A 22,791-nucleotide genomic window follows, 5' to 3' on the forward strand; every position below is an offset into this window, starting at 1 on the left:
TATGAGACTCATATATTGTTTTTACTTTTTAGAAAGACTTTTGACTGTTTAAAGCAAAAATAAGAATGTAGAAGTAAAATATATGGTAACATTAGTACAAAAGACTGAGAGGGATAAATAAATTATCCTGTTGCAAAGCTCATTTATCATCTTGATGAGAGTGACAGTTCAGGGGTGTACACATTCATAGAGACTCACTGAGCTGTACACTTAAGATCTGGGCAGTTCCCTGTATGTTAATTATACTGTACTTCAGTGAAGTGCTGTTAACAGAAAAAGAGAGATAACGGACATGACAGAGCTCTGTAAGCTGTGCAAGACAAATAGAGGGATGTTTATTTTTGTCAGAGGGGAGTCGGGTCCTGCTCCCTGGAAGAGGCTGTTACAGGCTGCAGATGGAGTTGGGCCGAGGTTCAGTCCACTTCCTGTTCTGCTGACAAGGCAGGAATTTCCTCTGCGACTGACTCCTGCTGGAGGCTGTCTTGCTCCTTCATGGAGAGCTGCAACCGGACTTGGTCCATGAGGTGAAGGGCCCTGAGGCCTGGCCTTCCTGTCCTGGGCCTCAGGAGGCAGGGGTCCTGGAAGACTGCCCATCCCATTCCTGGGACGCTCTCCTTGCGGTGGGGAAAACTAGAATGCCAGCCTGGAAGGCACTTCTGGTTCAGTCGGTGCATGGCTGCCATTTTACAGAGATGGGACTTGGGCTCAGAGCGAGTAAATTCAAGAAACTGGACTTGAAACCAGGCCTCCTTTTTGTGTTACAACAGCTGCTTTGGGTCTATTTAAGCGTGTCCTTCCTGAACAAAGCTCGAGGATCCACAATTATCTCTATCTCTGCCCCTTTCTTAAAAATCTTCATCCTACCAATGCCGTTGCTTTGTTAGTTCTGAGGAAAGCAGCTGACAAAACTGATTCATACTAAGGCATGAGTGACTGATACCCATTTAAAGCTTGCCTAAAAAGCCGTGCATGTTAACCACCTCCAAGAAATGGTCCAAAGGGTGTGATCTCATCCAACATTGCAGGCTGGGGAGAAATATTTTGGGGCAGAGGCATGCAAAGAAGGCGAGAAAAGAGTTTCCAGCCTGGAGGCAGCGTGGTGCAGGAGGGAAGGCAGGGTTCTGGCTCTGCCCTAACTCACTGGTTCATCTTGGGGACATGATAAAACCTCCCTGGGCCTATTTCTTCCTCTGTAGAATGAGGCTGGACACTAGAATAGCTCAGAGGCCCCTATCTCTGACATCCTACCTCTTTTCACTTACAACCTTCTGGTGTGTTTGCTTTGCAAGAGTGATCTCTTTATCGTCTTTGGCTCTCATGACCACCTTAGAGGGAGACTAGAGCCTTGGGTGTGGGGTCTGCACTTTACAGGTGAGGGCGGGGTGGAGAAGGAAGGCCACTCTGTGGGCTGGACTCTGAGTCCCTCCCTCTCCCCCAGGCTGCCTCATGAAAGGGGCTGGAGGAGCCTTCTTTGCACACCAGAGCCCTGACTGCTTCTCTGGCCGGCCCAGGGCAGCAGCGCCCTCCCTCGATGGGGGTGGGGGTGTAGGAGCCAGCCCCACTTGAGGCCCCAGAGGGAAGTAGGGGACCCCTGTCAGATGGGCTGTCCCTCTCAGCTCCGCCCCAACATCAGGCACCGGAGCCACCTCCAGCGCCTTCACCAACTCCCAGACGCCTCTCACCCTCTGCCCCTCTGTGCCTTTGCTCCGGCATGCCCTTGGCCTTGGCTGCCCTTCTCTCCTTCTCTGCCTGCGATGCCCTCACTGCAGTGGCTCCCCATGGCAGAGTGCAGTTCACGGCACCGTGGAGGACAGCCATTGAACTTATTCAAGGCTCTTCCTTGCTCCGGAGATCTCCCTGGGGGAAGAACCGTATCTGTTCCCTCTTGTCCACCCACTGCCCAGTGCACGGTGCCTGCACACAGCCCGGTTCAGGACATGCATTCTGGTCGCCTCAGTGGGCTGGTGCTGCAGAGTCCCTGAGCACTGACCTCGCCTGGCCCAGGCACATTCTGGGGAGACTGAGGAAAGCACAGGCTGAGAATCTACAGACACAGAAAAATCTGGGTTCAAATTCCAGCTCGTCGCACAGGATCTGGCGACTTTGCCTCAGGCCTCTGACCCTCACCCTAAAATGAGAGACTAGCGCCTCCTTCGCAGGCCATGGTGATGAGTAAGCGAAATGCCGTATATGAAGCAAATGCTCAATTAATGACAATTCTTATTCTCACTGTTAATACTCCTGGTACCACCGGAGAGCCCCTGGGCAGGCCACTTAACATCCTCTGCTTTCTCACTGTAAAGCGCCTACCAGTCCCAGCACTCCTGCCTCGCTGGGTGTGGGGCAGGTTAGACGTGGTTGGGTGATGATGGGTTGTGGGGCCAGGAGTGAGGGGGACCAGATGGGGCCCATGGCAACTTCCCACGCTCACACTGGGGCCGGGGCCGAGCCAGCCCCGCTGCTCCCTTGCCGCAGAAGCACTGGCTGCTCCCCCTGCTCTGCACCGACATGACATGGTCCACAGGAGTCCCATCCATCATTCCCGACCGCTGGCCCCCACCCCCCACGCGCAGAGCCCTAAGCTCCTGTGCTTCTCTCTTGCTTTAGGGATTTAAAACTGTTTTATTTCCAAAGTAAAAAGAACAAAGCCCCTCTAATCGTGACAATTATGTGGTAATAAAAGGAGGCTTAATGGGCTCTCGTTAAGAGGAGCGCATAGGGAATGAGACGCAACAGCTCTGACAGCTGCCAGTGCCGACTGTCACAGAATCACAGCTGCCACTCCCTAAGGGACCAGGAGGAGGGGAGGGGAACGTGGGAGACAGCCTGGAAGGCACGCCTGCCTGGTCCTTCCCCTGGGCTGCAGATTCTCCTCCAGGAAATGGGATTCCAGGAAAAATGGCCCAGGAGCAGACCCGGGGCCACCAGATCCTTATCTGGTCTCTCAGAGTGGTCTCAGGTGGCCTGCCACGTTTGTAGCGCTTGGTGTATGATCAGAGATGCAACAAACATGTGTCAGGACAGGAACTTAGAGGCCACGTGGATCAGGTATGGCACATCCTTGGCCACACATAACCACTCCTGTACCATCATGCACCCTTTCCTGCTGAGCCTAGAGACAGCCTCGGGATTCTTCCTTAAAGGACACTCCAGACCGTCATGCCCACTTGTCCTGTGAGTGGAGGCCTGAAGAGCCACAGCCAGATCCGGAACATCCTCGAACCCCGCGTGGTTGGATCCATTTCCTCAGCTCAGTGGTCCACGGCGGGAAAGCCGTGACTCAGGCCTGAGTGAGGGACCTGTGCATCTACGTAACATCTTCATCCTGAGCCGTGTCCCCTCGAGCTCAGGTGAGGAGTCCGCATGGAGCCCTCATGTCTCCAAAAGTCCAAGTCAGTCCATGTCAGTGTTAGTGGGAGCTCTGGCCTTGCACTAACGACATACGAGGCTCTTGTATTGTACTTTGTATTAATGAAATACAAACTTCTTCCAAAAGTTTCCCCGGGAAAAGGCACAGAAGAGGAAGGTGTGTCTGAAAATGTCTTCAGTGCACCGTCGCACGTGATGGATGGCGTGGCAGGTGTGTTCCTCCAGGTTCCTGCGGCAGATGGCTGCTCCACGGAGGAGATGGCCTCCCTGGCTGCTGGCCCTTCTAGCTCCTGGCGGCAGGGGCAGCTCCTCCTGACCTTGTGGACGTGTCCCTCTCCTCTCCTCCACCGTAACATCCTGTCACTCAGAAACTCCCAGTGATGATTACAAACCAACGAAAAGGCAAATAGGCAGAGGAAACACTAACAAATAGCAACTTTAATTACCACATGCACATGCAGACCACATTCCAGGAATGCATTTTAACCAGAGGCACCTCCTGGGGAAAAACTGAAAACACTAATAAGAAAAAAAGCCCCTGCTGCCTCTGCTAGACTTGGCTCTAGCAGCAGCTGCTCCTGTTTGAGAAGACCTACATTCCAGGAATATTACATTTTTAAATTTTAATTAATTTTTATTTTTGGTGGAGAGTGTGTTTATTTTTTGAACCAGTAGCAGCAGCAGTGGAGGGAGAAATGGGGGAACAGCAAAGCTGGTTCAAGGTGTCATTCTGCCTTGGCTGGGGTGGTGTGTGTGTGGTACCCAAGCGCCCTTTTCCGGGCCTCCCTGGCCACACAGACTCCATGTCTCTGACATCGCTTCAGATTGATGCTGTTAGAATGAATGGAGAAGGAAAGTGAAGGGGATGTGGGCGGAACGGTACCCCTCCTGGGATTCTTGCTGGGGGGTTTCTGGCACAGAGCAAACACTGCTGGTGGGGGCACATCGTGGGGGAAGGGCCATCTGCTGGGAAAGGGACAGGGAAGGAGATGTGACCCCCTGCCCGTCCTTGCGGAGGCTGCATAGACTCCACTCTACACCCCCACCCCCACCCTTCAGCACCAGTGGAGGAACCTAAGGCTGCTGGCTGGCCTGAGGTCACCGGGAGCGAAGCGGCGGCAGGGCCAGCCCGGGGCTGCCCCAGGTCCCACAAAAGCCACCTGCCCACCTAGCCACCCAGATCCCTCTGAGCGCCCATTGTGGACGCACACCAGGATGGCTGACCGCGCCTGCCCACGGCGCACCGGGAACTAGGGTCTTTGCGCTCCTCCCCGGGCTGCCCGGAACAGGAAACACCCCGGGGAGAGCGTTGAACCGTGCGGGCGGGCGCCGAGCCGGGGGCGCTCTTGGGGCGCGAGGAGAAGCCTCAGAGAGCATGCGTGAGAACGCCAAGACAGCAGGACTGCCTGACCCCATTTGTATCGAAAACCAATGAATATATATTTTATGAGGAAACCACGAATCTCTTATGCCTCTATGCGAATTTTAAAAGATCCGGAGGAGTACCCAAAAAATTGTTAGTAATGGTTATTTGGGGGAGGGAGATGCTTCATCTTGGACGTTTGGTATTTGCTCGAATTGTTTACCGTGAATGTGGAGATCTTTTTACATATTATTTTTGTAGAAAAATACTAGCTGAAGTAGTTACCTCTGGGGACAGAAACTCATGTTGGGGAGGGGGAGGTAGTTAAGAGACACATTAGCATTGTCTGGAATATTTACGGTTTTATTTTGTTTTTGATTTTACAAAGAGATGTTCTTGAGCAACTTTAAAAAACGCTAAAAACCTGGCAAATAAATAAAAAGTAAAACCGGCTGCAGCTTCTGAGCCGCCCTTCCCCACACGCTGCCTCCACTTCCACCCTGCCTGGGATGCTCAGGGCTTAGGAAGGCAAACCCCTGTCTGCAGCTGGAGGAGGGCCTGCAGAGGCCCAGCTGACTGGATCCCGCAGGGGCCAGGCCCAGAGAGGCTGTGTGCTGTTCCAGGGCAGCTCAGCACTGAGGATCCCGGCTCCTTGGAGTCTAGAGGGGGGTCAGACGTCGCTTCACTTACCCAATCCTGCAGTCAGCTGCAGAGGAGCAGGGCGGGACCCAGGGCCCCAGCCCAGCTCCCCAGAAATGGATGGTGTTCTTGACACTGATCCTGGCCCTCCCCCCATGGCAAAGCATCATGCCAGTCTCCGAAGTCCTTCTCTCTGCATCCGGAAGGGGCCCTGGCAGGTCCTGAGCCCACAGTCTGAGGATCCACAACTTTGCCCAGGGGAGGCCTGACCCAGCATGGGCTGGGGGAGGGGTGTATGCTTGGCAGAGGGGGTCTCACGCCCCACCCAGCACCGAGCACCCTTCCCTCTCCCCACCCGCTCTGCTTCCTCAGTGGCTGGCAAGTGGCATTGTCAGCACCTGACAGCCCCCTCGGCTCCCTCAGTCCTGCTCCTGCACTGTCATGTCACTTTGAACAGCTATCGTGCCACCTCTGAAACACATCCAGTTTCCTCACTTGATTCTGGTAAGAGCCCTGGACAGAAGCCAGGAAACCCAGCCTGGAGTCCTCGCTTTGCCCCAACCAGTCTGGTGACCCTGGGCATCCTTTTCCCTGGGGAGTGAGAGAGGCACCACCTTCCTGCCCAGCTGGACAAGAACATCAGGAGAGCTGAGGGCTGGACGAGGCAGAGGGAGCAGTGTTTTCATTCATTCAATAGTCAGTGTTTACTAAGCACATGCAGCACACCAGGTGCAGTGCAAGGGGAGACCCAGAGAGAGGAGAAACTGTCTCTGCCATCGCGGAGCTCAGAGCGGAGAGGGGTGGCCAGCTGACAAGCGGACAGAGAGTTATGTGACAATTCCACAGTGAAGGCTTTTGAAGTAGCCAGACAGGGCCTTGAGTTCTGCCTGAGGGAGCTTGGAAGCTTTGTAGAGGACAGGGCATTTGATCTGGGCTTTGAGGGATGGCTAAATGTTCACCAATTGGAAGAGACCAGAGGGGCCTCACAGGCAGCAGGCAAAACATGTTTCACCTAGAGATGCATCAGAAGGGCTGCGGCGGAAGATGAGGCTGAAAAGGCAGGCGGGTGCCAGATAATGCTGGGTCTTTGTATCAGGCAGAGTGCTCTTGGCTGCAGATAAGAGAACTGCCCAGCTAAAGTGTGTAAACACAATCTTTATTATGTCACATAACAACAGAGGCAGGGCATTGGCAGGGCTGGCTAACTTAGCAGCTCAATGGTATGGTTAAGGACTGTTTTTTCCACCGTGGGCTTCCACCCATGGTCAGAAGATGGCTGCCACAGTGCTAGACAACATGCCCTCAAACATCCAACGACAGCAAAGGGCACTTTCCCCAGAAGCCTCAGCAGACTTCCACCCAGGTCCCCTTAGCTAGGATTGGGTCACGTGACAAGGCCTCAGCTGTAAAGAGGGGATGTAAATGCAAGCACCTGGCATTTTCTCTCTTTAATGGAAGGCTGAGTAGGCCAGTAAGGAAGGAGGGTGGAAGGAGAGGGCCTGGGAATGACCGTTGTTAGACACCCAGTGGTGTCTGCCAGTGTCTTGAATGCCAGGCTTACGAGTAAGGACACCACCATGAAACAATGGGGCAGCCATCAAAAGCCTGCAGCTGGGGTAGTGGTGGTGGAGCCTGAGTGCTGGGAAGCTCACACACACACACACACACACACAGAGCAGTTCTCACATTATCCCCCAGAGGGAGGAAGGAAGGGTAATTGGCAGGGGGTCACCCAGTTCCCAAAGAGCAGTGACCCAACTTGCTCAGTGATTCCCTGGAGGCTGGCGATCTATGTGGGGAGCCTGCAGATGGCCAGGGAGAAGCCTTCGGAGACTGGACAGGCTCAGAACACATGGCGGGGCAGGGCCACCGTGCCAAGCTCTTCCCCACCAATGCCTGAAATCCCACCGTTAGAGCTTCATTCCTTTGGGTTAAGCACTGCCCTCCTCCATTTTACAAAGCAAACACCCACAGCAAACAAAGGCACTCAGGCCATAATGGGAGTAGTTGACAGAACCATCGTTGACCCAGACAGGGCCCAGATCCCAGGGCATCTGGTTGGGACTAGGCTCTAAGAGCAAGGAAGGAGGCCACCCAAGACTCGCTCTGCTGATGTCCCCGGCTGCTCCCGGCACTTCCTCACTCTGCCATTGAGGATGAAAGCAGCAGACCCAATCATGGGTGGGTGAGTCGGGGGAGCAGCAGGGCCAGAGGCAAAGCCTGGTGGTCCCTAGCCTTCCCCATGTCCCTGCGAGAGGGGACCGCGATTCCTGATGTATGAGTGCTGTCAGTCCGCGCTCCATACAGACATGGCCACTGAGGCCCGGAGAGGCCGGGCACGCAGCTGGTGAGTGTGAGCAGAGGGAGGAAGGCAGGACTTTGGCACATGCCTCCTCTCAGCCTGTGTTACCGGGGGGATTATGGGTTGGGGGTTGGGGGAGGGGCCCTCCCCACCTCTGAGACCCCCTCCCTCACAGGGCAGAGCCACTGAGTTGGCTCCCAGTTCCCCACAGACAGATGTGAGGGAGAAATAAACTTCCATCTTGTTCAGGTGCTGTCACTCACAGCAGAAACCAATCCGAACGGACACGAGCCCCTCACTCTTTGGAGTCCTGCTAGGTGGCCAAGTGCTGTCACCACCATCGTCTCCCATGGGGCCTGCCAACCCCCTGGGATTCTCCGAGTGCTCCTGTTTGGCAGGGCAGTGAGGTGGGCTGCCCAGAGTCAGAACCACAGGGCAGCTCCAGCCACGGGCCTTTTGCAGTCTCTTGGCCCCATTTCCCCAAATGACCGAGCAGCAGAGTTTGTAAACTCACTTTCCTGAGCCCTCCACAGCCATGTTGGACCAGAGTCTCTAGTGACGGGCCTAAGAACGTGCCTTTTTAGCACTTCTGGAGGATTCTGAAGAGCGGATTTAGCCCAATATGCTTATTTAACTCAGAGAGCAGAGAGGGGAAGTGACCTGTTCAGGGCAACCCACCTGGCCAGTGGCAGAGTCGAGATCAGAGCTGGGTTGGCCTGGCTCCCAGAGCATGCTGGCTGGAGGAGGAGGGGCAGGAAGGCCTGCGGTCAGTGGTCGGGCGTGGAGGGCTGCCCAGCTAGGGGTTAAAGGCCAGAGCCTCCTCACAGTCTCTGTGGCCAGGCTGTGATGCCAGCCGAGGACCTGACACTCCCCCGGGATGCTAGGACAGCTTTGCCACCCCGTGCACATTCTTCCCAGTGCCGGGAGTATCCAAACCGAGCTCAGGCAGACCCAGCCACAGAACAGGTTTGCACATCTGCCTGCTGCAGTCTGGCTGTACCACTCCTCTGTGGGCCCCTCACCCCAGCCCACAGCCCCCAAGTTTCTGCCTCTGCCTCTGACCTCTGGCTCACCCCCAGGGCACTAGGCTCCTGCTTCTCTGACCTCAAGCACTGGGTTCTGGCACAGGGCTGGGCGCACAGGGCTGGGTGCACAGGACACTCTCAGTGGTTAGTGAGGACAATGCTAATCTGGGAGAAGAGTCCCTGGCAGGAGACCTGGCCCTGCCCTTATCTCCATAAGGTAAGAGAGATGGATGGTGGGATGGAGGGATAGAGAGATGGAGGGATGGATGGATGGAGAGATGCATAGAGATGGAGAGAGAGAGGGATGGCTAGAGAGATGAATGGATGGATGGATGGATGGATGGATGGATGGGTGGATGGATGGATGAGGAGAGAAAGAAGTGTGAGCCCATACTCTACTTCCCGTGAATGGATTTCCATCTCAGGACGGAGTTGACTGGACGGCTCCGTCTCCCAGATGGTGAGTGAAGCGGGCAGTGGCCTGGAGCAAGGCAGGGCTGGGCAGGGGGCAGTAGTAAGGTTGGGAGGAGACTTGGTGATGCCTGGATGTCAGGGAAGGTGGCCTGGGAGGAGAGTGTGGAGGATGGGGCTGAGCCTTCTGGCTGGGGTCAGGAGACAGAGAAGGCCAAGATTCAGCCGCATTGGCCTGCCTCTCTCCTGCCTATGTCTGAGTGGGAGCCTCTCTTTGGGGCATGGGATCCCACAAACTGAGCTGTGCTGTCCCCCTGTGCCCCACCAGGGCCAAGTGCTGTAGCATTCTGAGGATATGGGGTGTTGGTGAGGATGAGTCAGGTAACCACAGTCATGGAGCCCCGCACGGGGCATGGGTGACAGAGGGCCCAGGGGTGAGGCATTTACCGTCTGTGGGAGGTGGTTGCAGAGGAGGGCACAGGGGCTGGGCTTGCCTGCAGCAACCCTCTAGTCGTCTCAGCAAGTCTGCAGGGAGAGCCTGTGGGAAGCTGTGCTGCAGGATGGGCAGCGGGCTCTGTGAGTTGGGGTCTCTGCTCCAGAGCCAGGCAGCAGGGGCCAGATGGGAAGTCATCCACCACGCAGACGCCGGCTGCACCAGGGCCGCTGAGTAGCCGAGGGGGAAGGCTTCCCTGGAGCAGAGTAGCTCTGGGGAGCAGGAGGGAGGCGCAAGGCAGATCACTCCGTGTGCGCAGTGCTGGGCGCGGACAACGGTGGCTTCCAGGGACGAGCTCTCTCCCCGTGTACCCCCTCCCCAATTGTCCCTGAGTCACCAGCACCCTTCGCTTCCACTTGGTTCCCTGAGGTGCTTCCTGTCCCCCACTGTCCTGTGAGTCACCTCCGCCCACTCAGCGTCCCTCCCACACGGTGCGAGCATCATCCCTGCCTCCCCAGCTCACTCTCCCTGCCTGCACGTGTGCTTTCAAAAGGTTGATGAGAGGCAAGCGGCGTGGGTAGGCGGGCAGGGCCCCGAGGGCGCCAGCCTCTCTCTGCTTCTCACTCCCAGTCCATCGTGCAGGTCTTCTCCCCAGCTCTGGGGTGCTCTCTTCTGTCAGGTGGCAGACTGACCAAGTTGGAGGAGTGAGGGCAGGGGACAGGTTGGGGAAGGTGCTGGGCTCCCAGGGCCTCAGCAGAGCGGGAGGGTTCAGAAGGGGCCACCTGCCATGGCACCACGGAGGGCTCCTTACTGCTCCACGCAAGCCCACCCCCTCGTTAGCTGATTGTGAAGCCTACCTTTCCACCATTCGAGGTGCATTCCTCCAGGCCACAGCACTGGGTCTCCAAGAGAGCCCCTCAGGGATGAAGAAACCCCAAAAGGGCTGCCAGGTGGATCTTCACTTCTCAGCCATGGGTTTATTCTCAGTTGCTCCAGCCAGCCGTCCCCAGCTGAGGACAAGGCCCCACTGGGCAGTGGCCTGGGTGGTGTCCCAGTGGGAGCATGCAGAGCTGGCCTTTAGCACTGTCTGCCTTCCATCCTGCTCTGTGGCCATATTTCTGGACCTCGGGTCCCCTTTTACAGCATCGGGGCGGGGGGTGGTGGATGTTCTTTGAGTTTCCTCCTGGCTCCAACATCGGAAACCGACACCTACCTCTGTCTGCAGCTGTGTGACTTCAGTCAAATCGTTTGACCTCCCTAAGCCTCAGTTTCATTCTGTGTGAATGAGAGAGATAATGACAGCCCCTGAAGATTAGATTTTTGATGGAAGAATCGTAACAGCAGTGACCCCTTAGCCCTTTACCATTTGCTAGGTGCTTTCACACAAAACGTCTCGGTGGACCCTCCCAACAACCCTGTGAGGTAGTGGTATTTTCATCCCCAGCTTACAGTTTGAGAAACAAAGGCTCAGCTATAGGCAGACAGGTGCAGAGGTGGGCCTCCCGTCCAGGTCCCCCATCACCAGATGAAAGGCCAGGTCCCCGGGGAAAAGCCCAGGTCTAGCTGGAGTGAGTGGTGGCCCAGAATGTCTGGCCTCCTCCCCTTTCTCTCCTGGGTTGGGCACCTCTGGGAAGGCAGGGGCTCTGGGAAGGCAGACCAGCGGCAGCCCCTCCCCACTGCAGCTCGAGGGGATGGGGAGATACTTCTGACAGCTGTGAGGATAATCAGCACTTCTCCGTCGCCACTAATAGCATGTTTAGCTTGCCGACTCCTCTGTTTGCCTGGTGCCTCCCACGGGCCCACAGCTGGGACTTACTTAGCTCCTGCTTGGGGTGGGATGGCCGTAGCAGAGAGGCCTCCCTGCTCCCTAGTCCTGGCCACAGCTGGTGGCTCCACCCAGGACCCTGGACCTGGGGCGCAGGAACACCTGCAATTCCATTCCTCAGCTCCCCCCACCCCAGGGAGCTCCCTCCAGGCTCTAGGGACGTGGAAAGGGCCTCCTGTTCCTGGAGATCTGAGTGCCCCATCTCTCCTAGCTTCAGTGCTCTGAGTCTCTCTCCCTACCCCACCCAGGACCAAGTGAGGGAAGATTCTGGGTCCAAGTGGGTTCCTTCTGCATGGAGAGGGCAGGACTTGGGCCAGTCCACCTTCAGATTACACTTCCAGCCCTCCATCTGACCCCTTCACCTCTCCGGGCCATCATGGGACACAGCCTCTGCTCAGGTCTGACCATACTGCGGGCAGGATGGATCCCCAGCCCATCAGGCGTGATCACTCCTGAGCGCCAACTCACCAGGTTAGTAGAGAACCCAGCTCGCACTCTCGGGGGCTGCTTCTCTCCTGGCTCATCCCCGTGCCCCAAGGGTTCATGGGCTTCCCCAAAGCCGCTGGCCAGATTTCCCTTCTGGGAGGATAAGACCCTTCGGGCTGCCTGTGCCCACCATCCTCAGCCTGGTGTCTCACTGCCACGCGGTGGCCCTGGCTTCCTTGCTCCTGGGCCTAGCTCCTGCCTGATGAAAGGCTTCTCCCTTAGGAGTCACTCCCTGGTGACGCACCAGCCCAGACAGGATGGACCCCACAGTGGGCAGCTGAGGACACTTGTCTGTCTGTCCATCGGTTTTAGGGACGCGTTGACCTAACAAAGCTACGAGCCTTTGTTTACCACAGGGCTCACCACTGGAATGTTCCCCCAGGACGGCAGGGGCTTGTTCCCATTCACGGGTGGTCCCTCCAGCTCCTAGAGCAGTTGAGGGCTCAGACGGGTCCTCAGTTACCATTTGCCGACTGAACAAATACATACAAATTTCTGTTCTCTTTTCCCTTAACCTTATTTCACAAAGAATCTTCCAAGTTTGCCATTTTTCTTGGCTGCGTAATAAATAATCTGCCTTATGGAGACATCGGCCCCTCCCCTCACAATTTGCAGAACATTTTGGCTGATTCCAGTTTTGTACTATTATAAATAATGTTGCTATAAACAGCTGTGTACATATAGCTATTTTTCCCTTGCAATTATGTCTTTGGGAGGAATTCCAAACAGTGGGATTACTGGGTCAAAGAGCATGGCATATTTATGGCCCCGGATATGGTGGGACTGGCTGATTCTCAGCCCCCAGGCCAGCTCTGTTGTCCCTAAGGTTTGTCTCTGAGTGAATGCCCACAAAAGCCTCTTGCCCCTGGTGCCCAGGGGGGCTCTCTATGGCTCCTGATGGCTGTGGGGCCAGGCGCAGTGGCAAGGGAGCTGGTGTGAGGTTTGTGGAGGGGGTCAGGAGGAGGGAGCTGTGGGAACGGAGGAGATGAGGTGTGTCCCCCCAGTTCCTGGGGCCAGGAGCCCTGTTATGGGAGCACAAGAGGGCCACTTCCTTTCCCAGACCCATTCCTGCTCTAGGATCAGCTCTCCCTGTCCTGAAGCCCCCCCATCCCAGTCTCTGAGAAGGGAGCAGGATTCCCCAGGGGCTGCAGGAAGAAGGGAGGGGACTCTCATGTCTCAGCTATGTCTGACTCCCCTCCTCGAGGCCCTTGGATGGAGGGCCATGTCTGGGGAGAAACAGGTCGTGTGGAAACTGGTTTTGAGCAAAAGCATTGCATCATTCTAGCAAATGGGTCTGAGATCCAGTCTCCCCCAATGGGCTCTGTCTGCCTTCTGTCCTGTCCCCTTCCTCTGCCCCTCACTTATTCACTTACCTGAGCCCCCTTAACCCATCTTCAGCCCCCAGACCCAGGGACCTGGATGGTAGAGGGGGAGGGGTCCACATCAGCCCATTCTGGGCCCTACCCCAGAACCTGCCTCCTGCTTGAGGTGGGGTGGACAGGGGAGTTGGCCTGCTTACTTGATAGCTGCATTTAACAGAGACCCCCAAGGTGATGGAGTCGTACATTGTAAAGAGTAGTGCAGTGGCAGGAGGGGCCTGCTGTTTCTCAGCTGGCTAAGTGCCAGCACAACAGTGATGGGCAGCAGAAGCCAGGAGGGAGGAGTCAGGGCTCCTCGTGTCCCTCTTGGCTGTCTCCTCCGGAGCATGGAGCAGGCTCTCTCTGTCCCTTCTTCCCTCGCCCTTTTGGCTTCTGGGCCTCCCATAGCAAGAGGTTCTGGGAAGCAGTGCAGAAAAAGCACGGGAGTTGGGAGTTCTCATCCTGTCTTTGCCACTAACTAGCTGTGTGACCCAGGCCCTCTGCCCTCTCAGTCCTCAGCCAGGATGGTGACACTCACTCCTGCCTCATGTGGCTCCTGCAGCGGCTTGGACCCAGCAGGATGGGCCTCGAGTGGCTGACATGTTGGCTGGACCCCAGGTGGGGTGGGAATCCGGAAGGAGCCTGGTTCCTGTCTCCTGACGTCAGCTCTTAGCCTGGCGCTAGGAGCCTCTCTACAGTTAGGGGTGTCAGTCCCCCTTTCTTCAGCTTCCCCCTCCTCTTCCCATGCCTCACTCTGCTTCACAGAGATGGGGAGCTTTTTGCTGGCTGATGATGAAAACAATGGCTGTGGGAGCGTGTGGGTGCACACAGGGGGGCTGTGTGGGTTGTGTAATTTTCCCGGACAGGCAGGCATGAGAGGGGGAAGAAATTATCCTGTCTAAAATCTCGGAGATGAGCTCTTCTCCAGAGCTGGCAGAGTGACGGCATCATGTCTGGGTGGTGAGGCACGAGACAGGCTAGGCCATTCCCAGAGGCAGGAGCGAGGCAGGGCAGGGCCAGTCCTCAGCGAGGATCCCAGGAAGGCCACAACAACAAAGATGACCTTTTATGTTTGCCCAGGCGTCATCCCTTACAAAGAGCTGTAACACCCACCAGAACAAGAATCCAGAGGGACCATCAGTCAACCTAGTTTACAGGCGAGGAAACCAAGGTTCCAAGGGTTTAACTGTCCTGCCCAGGGCACAGAGCCAGTTGGTGGTAGAGACAGGGCTTGAAGCCAGGCCTGTGGATCCTGAAGTCCACATCTGCCTGGCACCTCCTCCTAAATGACCCCGTGGACGTGATGTTTCTGAAGGTGAGGGAGGGAGGGACCACCAAAGCAAACAGCAGCTGCAGTTTATGTTCTGGATCCCCAGACAGAATTTGCCCAAGGCCCCTCTGCCCCCCGACTCCCACCCAGCCTCCACCTTGAGAAGTGCATCTTTCACGGTAGAGGAGGAGAAAGGTTGGACTGGGGAGAAGGCAGTCCTACCGGGACCCCAAATCCCAGGGGGTGGGCTTGGCAACTCTCTGGGATTCACAGGGAACCTCTAGGAATCTTTTGGACTCCTTGCTCTCTGCATGCTGATTGTTTTTCCACTGTAAAGAAGGAGCCAGCTGGGGTTGGCCCTGTGGCCTAGTGGTTAAGTTCGCGTGCTCTGCTTCAGCGGCCCAGGGTTTTGCTGGTTCGGATCCTGGGCGCAGACATGGTAACGCTCGTTAGGCCATGTTGAGGTGCTGTCCCACATACCACAACTAGAAGGACCCACAACTAAAAATATACAACTATGTACCAGGGAGCTTTGGGGAGAAAAAAGGAAAAATGAAATCTTTAAAGAAGGAGTCAGCTAACAATGGCTAAAAACAGAAACTTTCTCAGAAATCTCTAGCGCCTTCCTTGGCGACGTTTCCTTTAGATAGTGGGAAGTCCTGTAGTGATGGGCCAGGCGGAAGGAGAATGGGCAGGGACTGTTGGTACCAGGTCCTTATGGTAGTCATTGGGCCGGTCACAAATGTTCAATTCCCAGGCCCATCATGGGTGTTGACTTCTCCATCCACTTCAGTTCACGCCTGGCCATCTGATTTGCTTTTACCAATAAAATGTGAGTGGAAGCGATGTGCGTGTGACTTCCAGGCGGAAGCTTTGAGAGCCCATGTGTGGTCCAGCATGTTCTCTTTGTCTCTGAGGTCTTGGACCTGTTGAGATGAGGCCTCCATCAAACTGGGTCACTGAGTGACTATGCCCATGGTGAACTTGTTGCGTGCACAAGAAATAAATTTTATTGCTTTAAGCTGTTGTGATTTGGGGGCTGTTTGCTACAACAGCATAACCCAGCCTATTGGGACTGATACAGTCACCAAGCTGGCCAATAAGACCCTTGCCTGGGACTTTAGAATTAGGACTTAGGTCTTTCTAGTGGGCTGGCCCCATAATATGTAAACCTGGCTGCTGTGTTTTCCATGGGAATGTGGAAGCAGAACACTCATTTTTTAAGGAGAGAGAAGAAAGCAGGCACACAGGAAGGAGAGATGGAGAGACAGCCCCAGCACGCTATTTCCTGCCGAAGACCTGGATGCATAAAAATCCCCATACTTTTTCTTATACAAGCGTGGGCGAGTTTAGGTTGCTTTCCAGCAAGAGTCCTAATAGACTGAAAGGGGATTTGGGACAAGCCCCCATCATACAGATGAGGCTGCTGAGGCTCAGAGCGGTCAAGTGACTTGTCCGAGGTCGTAGAGCCACCGAGGACAAATTTCACTTGCTCCCTTTCTTGGTAAAATAATTCAAACAGTAAAGATAAACGTGTTAGCCTTCCCTTCTTGCTCTCCCAACCCCATTTGCCAAAAACAAATACTGTTTTAAGTTTGGTGGGCATTTTACCAGACCTTTTACATTTTTTTTTTGAGGAAGATTAGCCCTGAGCTAACATCTGCTGCCAATCCTCCTCTTTTTGCTGAGGAAGACTGGCCCTGAGCTAATATCCATGCCCATCTTCCTCTACTTTATGTGGGACACCTACCACGGCATGGCTTGACAAGCAGTGCCATGTCCACACCCAGGATCTGAACGGCAAACCCTGGGCTACTGAAGCGGAACGTATGTAACCACTGTGCCACCGGGACGCCTACCAGACCTTTTACAAAATGTATTTACAAGCATGTATTTATGCCCACTTTTAAAAGAAAAATGGGGTCATATTATACCCATTTTTCTGAAATTCACTTTTTTCACTCATCAGATTGTTGACACTTCCAAATTCTATCTGTACCCCGCCAATCTGGTGACATGCCAGGGAGAGAAGTGGTGAATGCAGTCAGGGCCCAGACTCAAGGGCTGGAGATCAGAAAGCCCTCCAGGAGGGGAGAGACTGAGGCAGGCCCCTGGCGCAGCCCCTTTTGAGCCTCCCCGCGGCCCCTCTGGTCAGCGGCTCCTCCGGCCAGCTCTGCACCAGGAGCAGTTTGGCCTTTTGTTTAAGTTGAAACCCGCTCTCGGGTCGAGTCCTCCCACTGGCCCAGTGCGTCTCCATAATTCCTGCGGCACATCGCTTTACCTGCCCCCCGCTTCCCACAGTACCTAGGGAGGAGCGGGGTGTCTCCCGCCTGCTGTGGGTGTAACTCCCCGACTGTCAGTCACATCACAGCCTTAGCAGCCCCAATGACCTGCTCTGCAGAAGGTGGTAACAAGTGCCATTATGGATCAGGAAGAAATCAGGGGCCCAAAGGCAGAGAACCAAGGACCTCGCCGAGGGAAGGGAGAGAACCCAGAGGGAGCTGAGACAGCTGGAAGGCGGGCGGGTGGGCAATTAAAGAAGGGGGCTGAGTTTTCAATTAACAGGCTCCTCCACTAGCAGTGGATAATTAACGGATTAGTAAGGCTGTTAGCAAGGCTGCTGCCAGCCAGGATTGGTGCGGGCACCTGGGGGGAGGATTGGGGCTCCAGATCCTGCAGGAATGAAAAGGAGCTCAGGAACCTGAGGGCAGCTGAAGGTCATGGGACTGAGCAGGGACATTGCATGCAGGCTGGAAGGTGGGAGGGCAGGCCCAGAGTGCAGGGGTACTGTCACCTGACTGTCCCCTAGCCTGAAAGGGCCCTTTTTGCAGAGCTCTCTTTGCCTGGGGACGGGCTAAGGAGGCAGTTTATGAGAACATCTTGGGTGTTGACACCCCTTGAATTTGCATATCACCATACAGCTCACAACAAGCTTTCACAGTCATTTGAGGTGAAGCTGCACAATGTAGAGGTGAGAGCCAAGACTGTAACATTAGACACTCCTGAGTCAAAATCTTACTCCCACTTCCCACCTGGGTGTGGCTCATCAGACATCCCAGAGGCTCTCTCAGATGCTCTCCCAGGCTTCTCAGCACCTTCTAGTTAGGCAAGGTCACACCCAAGCATAAAAGAGCCAGTGTATGACCCTCCAGCTGTGTCTTTCTCTGCCAGGGAGTTTGAAGGCGACAGTTCAGAAAGCAGAGCCTTAAACAGCCTGAATCCCTGAGTGACCTGCACGGCTCAGATCCCCCAGCGTGTCCCTGGGGAACATGCAGTGGGAGTGAGAAGTAAACCATTGTGTTAAGTCATGAGAGTTTGGAGCTGTTTGTTACAGCAGCATAACCAAGCCTACCCCGACTATTACACAGATGACCCGCACCTCCCTGAGCCTCTGTTTCGCCATCCATAAAGCAGGTAAGATTGTACTCACCTCAAATGATTATTGTGAGGTTAAGTGAGAGGATATATTGGTTGGCTGAAGAGTACTCTCACCTCCTGAATCCCACATCCCCTCTAAAAAAAAGGAACAATGCCCCAGCCAAGGTCATTTGCTTGGCCACTGATAGTGGTTGGAACTTTTACAGTGCTGGGCAAAGAGTTTAAAGGTTGAGCCCACAGAGGATGGGTAAGGTCCGTTGGATGCTGGAGGCCAGACCAGCTCCCTCCCTGTCTGAATTCTCCACATCTCTTCTGTCTGCAATGTGGGGAGAGAGGCTGAGGGCTGCTACCCTGGTGCTCACCTGGGGAGGGCTGGCTGGACCGGAAGTGCTTCTCCGGGAGCTGCTGGGCCCAGGTGGGCTTCCCTGGGTTCTTGAGGCCCCAGGCATCGGTGACTCTTATGACCTGTCAGCAGCAGACTTTCCCTCTGCCCCTCTCCTGCATAGCCCCAGCTGAGCATCCTCTCCTGGCCACCCCCTTCCCCACCACCTCTCCATCATAACCTTTGGCCTGCTCCTGAGCTGGTCCCATGTTCCTCCAAAGAAGAGGAGCAGAGTCACAGCCCTGGAAGCGGCTGATTGTTCTTCTCCACTCCATTTTTGGCCTGTTCCCCACTGCTCCTGTTTGGTCTAGAGGATCAAACCCATTTTTTTTTTTTTTAGCTGATCTCATTCTTCCTGCAGTTTCTGATGCTCTGCGTCCAAAGCCTGAGTAACCGTTTCTGATCGCTTTCCAAATATGCAGCCCTCTCACCCTCTCTCTGTAGTTGGCTCCCTGCTCCCAGCTCACTCGATTTAGAGGCAGAATGTTCCCGGCACAGGCTTTTAAAATTTTCTTCTTAGCCTGTGCATATTCCACTGGGACTCTTCCCCGCTCAACCCAAGAAGCTGCCATTTCCCCCCAAAGCCAGCAGCCACAACCCCTCTTCTCTAAGCTTCCAGCCAACCATGACTGAGCCCCCAGCTCTGGACCCTGAGATACACAAGCACAGTCAGGAGTGACCTCATGGTCACTGAGGATCCCCAATCAGGAAAGAACTTGACTCCCAGATGTCTTACGTGTAGCCACAGACCGGCAGGGGTTGGCAATTTCCCTTGTCTCTCACAGATGAACCCCTGTTCTGGCTGATGCCAGCGCTGCCACCCCAACCACCAGAGGTACGGCCACTAGGCCTGTGCTGTCCAACACGGCAGCCACTGGCCCCCTGTGGCTACTGAGTACCTGAAATGTGGTCAGAAAAATTAAGATGTGCTGTGCGTGTAAAACACACACTGGATTCTGAAGACTTAGGATGAAAAAAGAACATAAAATATCTTGTTAATGTCTAATTAACACCATAAATTACCTCATTCAATAATATATAAAATATCTCATTAATTTGTATTGTTACATGTTGAAATGATACTATTTTGAATATACTGGGTTAAGATATATTATTGAAACTAATTTCACCTGTTATTTTTACCTTTTCAAAGTGGCTGCTAGGAATTTAGAGTGACATATGCACATGCATTACATTTCTGTTGCCCATGCTGCACGGGCTGCCTCTCCATCACACCGGCCTGCGGAAGGCAGCCACCGAAACACTGTAGGTTAGTCCCCTATTGCTGCAGTAACAACTTTCCACCAACTCAGTGGATTAAAACCATGCAAATTCACCGTCTTACAGTTCTGGAGGCCAGAAATTTGGCACAGGGGCCACTGGGTTAAAATCGGGGTGTCACCAGGGCTGTGTGCCTTTCTCGAGGCTGGAGAGGAGAATCCGTCTTTTGCCTTTTCCAGCTTCTATGAGCTGCCTGCTTTCTTGGGCTCTTGGCCCCTTCCACCTCCAAGGCCAGCAATGACCGGTTGAGCGTCAGTTCACATGTTCTGACACTGACTCTCCTGCCTCCCTCTTCCACAGTTAAGGGGCCCCGTGATTACCTTGGGCTCATCTGGATGATCAGGACAACCTCCTTATTTATTTATTTTTTTGAGGAAGATTAGCCCTGAGCTAACATCCGCAGCCAATCCTCCTCTTTTTGCTGAGGAAGACTGGCCCTGAGCTAACATCCGTGCCCATCTTCCTCTATTTTATACGTGGGATGCCACCACAGCATGGCTTGATAAGCGGTGTGCAGGTCTGCACCTGAGATCCGAACTGGCGAACCCCGGGCCGCTGAAGTGGAGTGTGGAAACTTAACTGCTGCACCACTGGGCTGGCCCCATAACCTCCTTATTTTAAGGTCACCTGATTAACAACCTTCATTCCACCTGCAACTATGATTCTCCATTACCATGGGGATTGAGATGTGCACATCTTGGGGGCCGCTCTTCTGCCTCCTATATGCCAGTACCTTGTACATCTGTTTTCTTGTCCTGTTCAAACTGGTCAGATCTTGGAGATGACTGACGTGGGACATGCCTCATTTCCCCCTTTTCCTTTCCTACAGTCCCCTGAGATCTGTTTGGGGATCATGTGATCCCAAAGAAGGAGACTCCATTGTGAAGTAGATGGGGAGCGGGAGCATGTGACTTGACTGAGCCAATCAGCAAGTTATCCCCTACCTGCTCCCTACATACACAGGAACTGACTTGTTCAGGAGGGGGCATGTGGCACAAGCCAGGCCAATCAGAGCAAATCTCAGGACTTCATTGAAATACTGGAATGAAAGAGCTTTCTCTGCTCTAGAGGTTGAGTCCACCTGGAAGCTTTGGAACAGCTGTAGCCATTTTTGCTACAGGGGGAAAGCCAGCCTGAAATGACAGTAATTTGCAGAGAACTGCAAGGAAATGGTGCCATCTTGAACCTCTGGATCAAGCCATGCCTGAGGCCCTCCCTGGCTCTAAATTTTCAGTTAGGTGAATCAACAAATTTCCTTTATTCAAACCATTTGAATTGGATCTTCTGCTATTTACAAAATAAAGACTTGAGGTGACACACAGTAAGGTTAAAGTAGTATTTAATGAAGACACATCAGGACACCTAAAGTCTGCCCTCAACTAGCCACCCTTCTCACGGGTCCCTGAGGCACAGGTCCACAATGGAACATGCCCATCCCTCCCCCACATTTCTGAGAGGACCCTTTCCCTCTGCTTCTCCCCTCTCCTGGAGTTGATGTTTTGGGTGTGTTGGTCAGCCTCGTCCAATCCGTTTTCTCTGGGAACTGCTCTAATCCTATGGCTGGATTGATGGGGCAAGAGATGGACACAAGGATGAACCAGACCATCAGGTGTTCTCTCTCAGGAATTTGAAATAAGAATTCAGAGGCGCCAGCAGTCCACTGTCTGTGGGAACTCAGAGCTGAGGGCTAAGAAAGCTTCCCTTCACCCAGAGGGAAAGAGGTGCAGCTTGGCATGGGGAGAAGAGCAGAAGCAGGCGGCCCCGAGGCCCGGAAGAGCCAGAGGGAGCAGCTGCTTCCATCTCCAAGGGCCTCCAGCTCCGGGCCAGTCCTTCCCGAGGTCTGACTGCTCCTCCTGCCCATCCTGAGATGTACCATACGTCCTCAGAATAAATCCCCACCCACCCCTTTTTCCTTTGTAGATAAGTTGAATGAATTTCTATCACTTGAAATAAAAAATCCTTGAATAAGGCACCCTTCCCAACCCCACACCTGCCCTAGGTCCCTAGACTAGCGCCCTGGCCTTCTGGGGACCCTCATGCAGGCGGCCCTCATCCTACCTCTGTGCCAGGCAGACCAGGCTGCTGAGCTTGAGGCGTTAACTGAACCGTCTGGGTCACAGAGGGCAGGGGAAGCAGCGCTGGGCGGAGTCCCAGGGCTTCTGACCTGAGAGCATTGTCCCCTTCCTCTCTCTCAAAGTCCAGGATGGCTACACAACGCAGTAGGGCTGATGACAGGTGTCCTCTGAGCGGGGCTCCTGGGACGACCCAGCAGGTCTCCACCTTTGCCCTTCTCCCTCCCCTTATTCCTCTCTGGGGCACGATGCTCTGCCTGAAGGGGCATCAGCCATCTTGTGACCATGAGGACGAAGGCACCTGCTGAGGATGGCAAAGTAGGAAGCTGGAAGGACAGTGGTCCCCGATAACCTCGCCCCAACCCCAGCAGCTTGACCACCATAGCCTCCTCTTGGCGTCTGGACTTATTACTTGAGTTAAAAGAAAAAACAAAAAAACCCCCACACACTCTATCGATAACACTATTGTCAGGTTTCTGTGTTTGCGTTACGTGCAGTTGTCACTGATCCTCACTTGTGTCCTCTGGGAATTTTGGTCACAGATGGAGTTTCCTGGTAGGAAAGGAAAGGGCTCAGGGATTCTCTAATCTCACCATTTTGTTTGCAAGGACAGGCGGAAGGTCGGCAGGAACCTGATCTTCCCCAGTGCCCTGGTGGGTGAATTCTAGGAGGATTCCCTCGTCATAGAGAACCCAAAGGAGGATGGCCACCATTGGAGCCATTCTTTTCATTTTACTGATGAAGAAACTGAGCTCTGTGTCAGTTAGGGTATGTTCGACTGCAAGTAAGAAAAATCAGCTAATGGGAGGTTAATTGAAGAGGAGTTTATGTTACTCACATAGCAAATCTATGGGGTCCCAGAATTGTCTCACAGCCCAATAAAGTGAAAGTGTGAGGTTGGCAAGTCTGAGATTTTCTTGGTATTTCCTTCATTGTTGCAAGATGGCTGCCATAGCTCCAAACATCACATCCTCACTTCATGGTGAACAAAACTGAAAAGAAGAGAAAAGGACAGAGGGGAGAAAAGGGGAGGGAGTTTTCCTTATAGAAGAAAATCTTTCCCAGAAGGACCCCAGCAGAATCCCCCTTCTTTCTCATTGCCTGGGTATAGGTCACATGGTTACCCCTAGTTGCAGTAGGAGCTGCCCAAGGCAAGTATTTAACAAAGGGCAGAGGTGCTGCCACAACTGTTTGCAC

The 22,791-nt window shown here is 54.2% G+C and overlaps 1 long non-coding RNA gene across 1 annotated transcript; it reads right to left on the minus strand.

The window, feature by feature from the left end:
* Nucleotides 1–3,982: 3,982 nt before the first annotated feature.
* LOC139075616 (uncharacterized) lies at nucleotides 3,983–4,702 on the minus strand. Its single transcript, XR_011526220.1, has 2 exons — nucleotides 4,538–4,702; nucleotides 3,983–4,200 (listed from the first exon to the last, which is right to left on the minus strand). It is a non-coding gene; the product is annotated as an uncharacterized lncRNA (long non-coding RNA).
* Nucleotides 4,703–22,791: the final 18,089 nt, after the last annotated feature.

Source organism: Equus przewalskii, chromosome 14 (genome assembly GCF_037783145.1).
Source record: "Equus przewalskii isolate Varuska chromosome 14, EquPr2, whole genome shotgun sequence".
Classification (NCBI taxonomy): domain Eukaryota; kingdom Metazoa; phylum Chordata; class Mammalia; order Perissodactyla; family Equidae; genus Equus; species Equus przewalskii.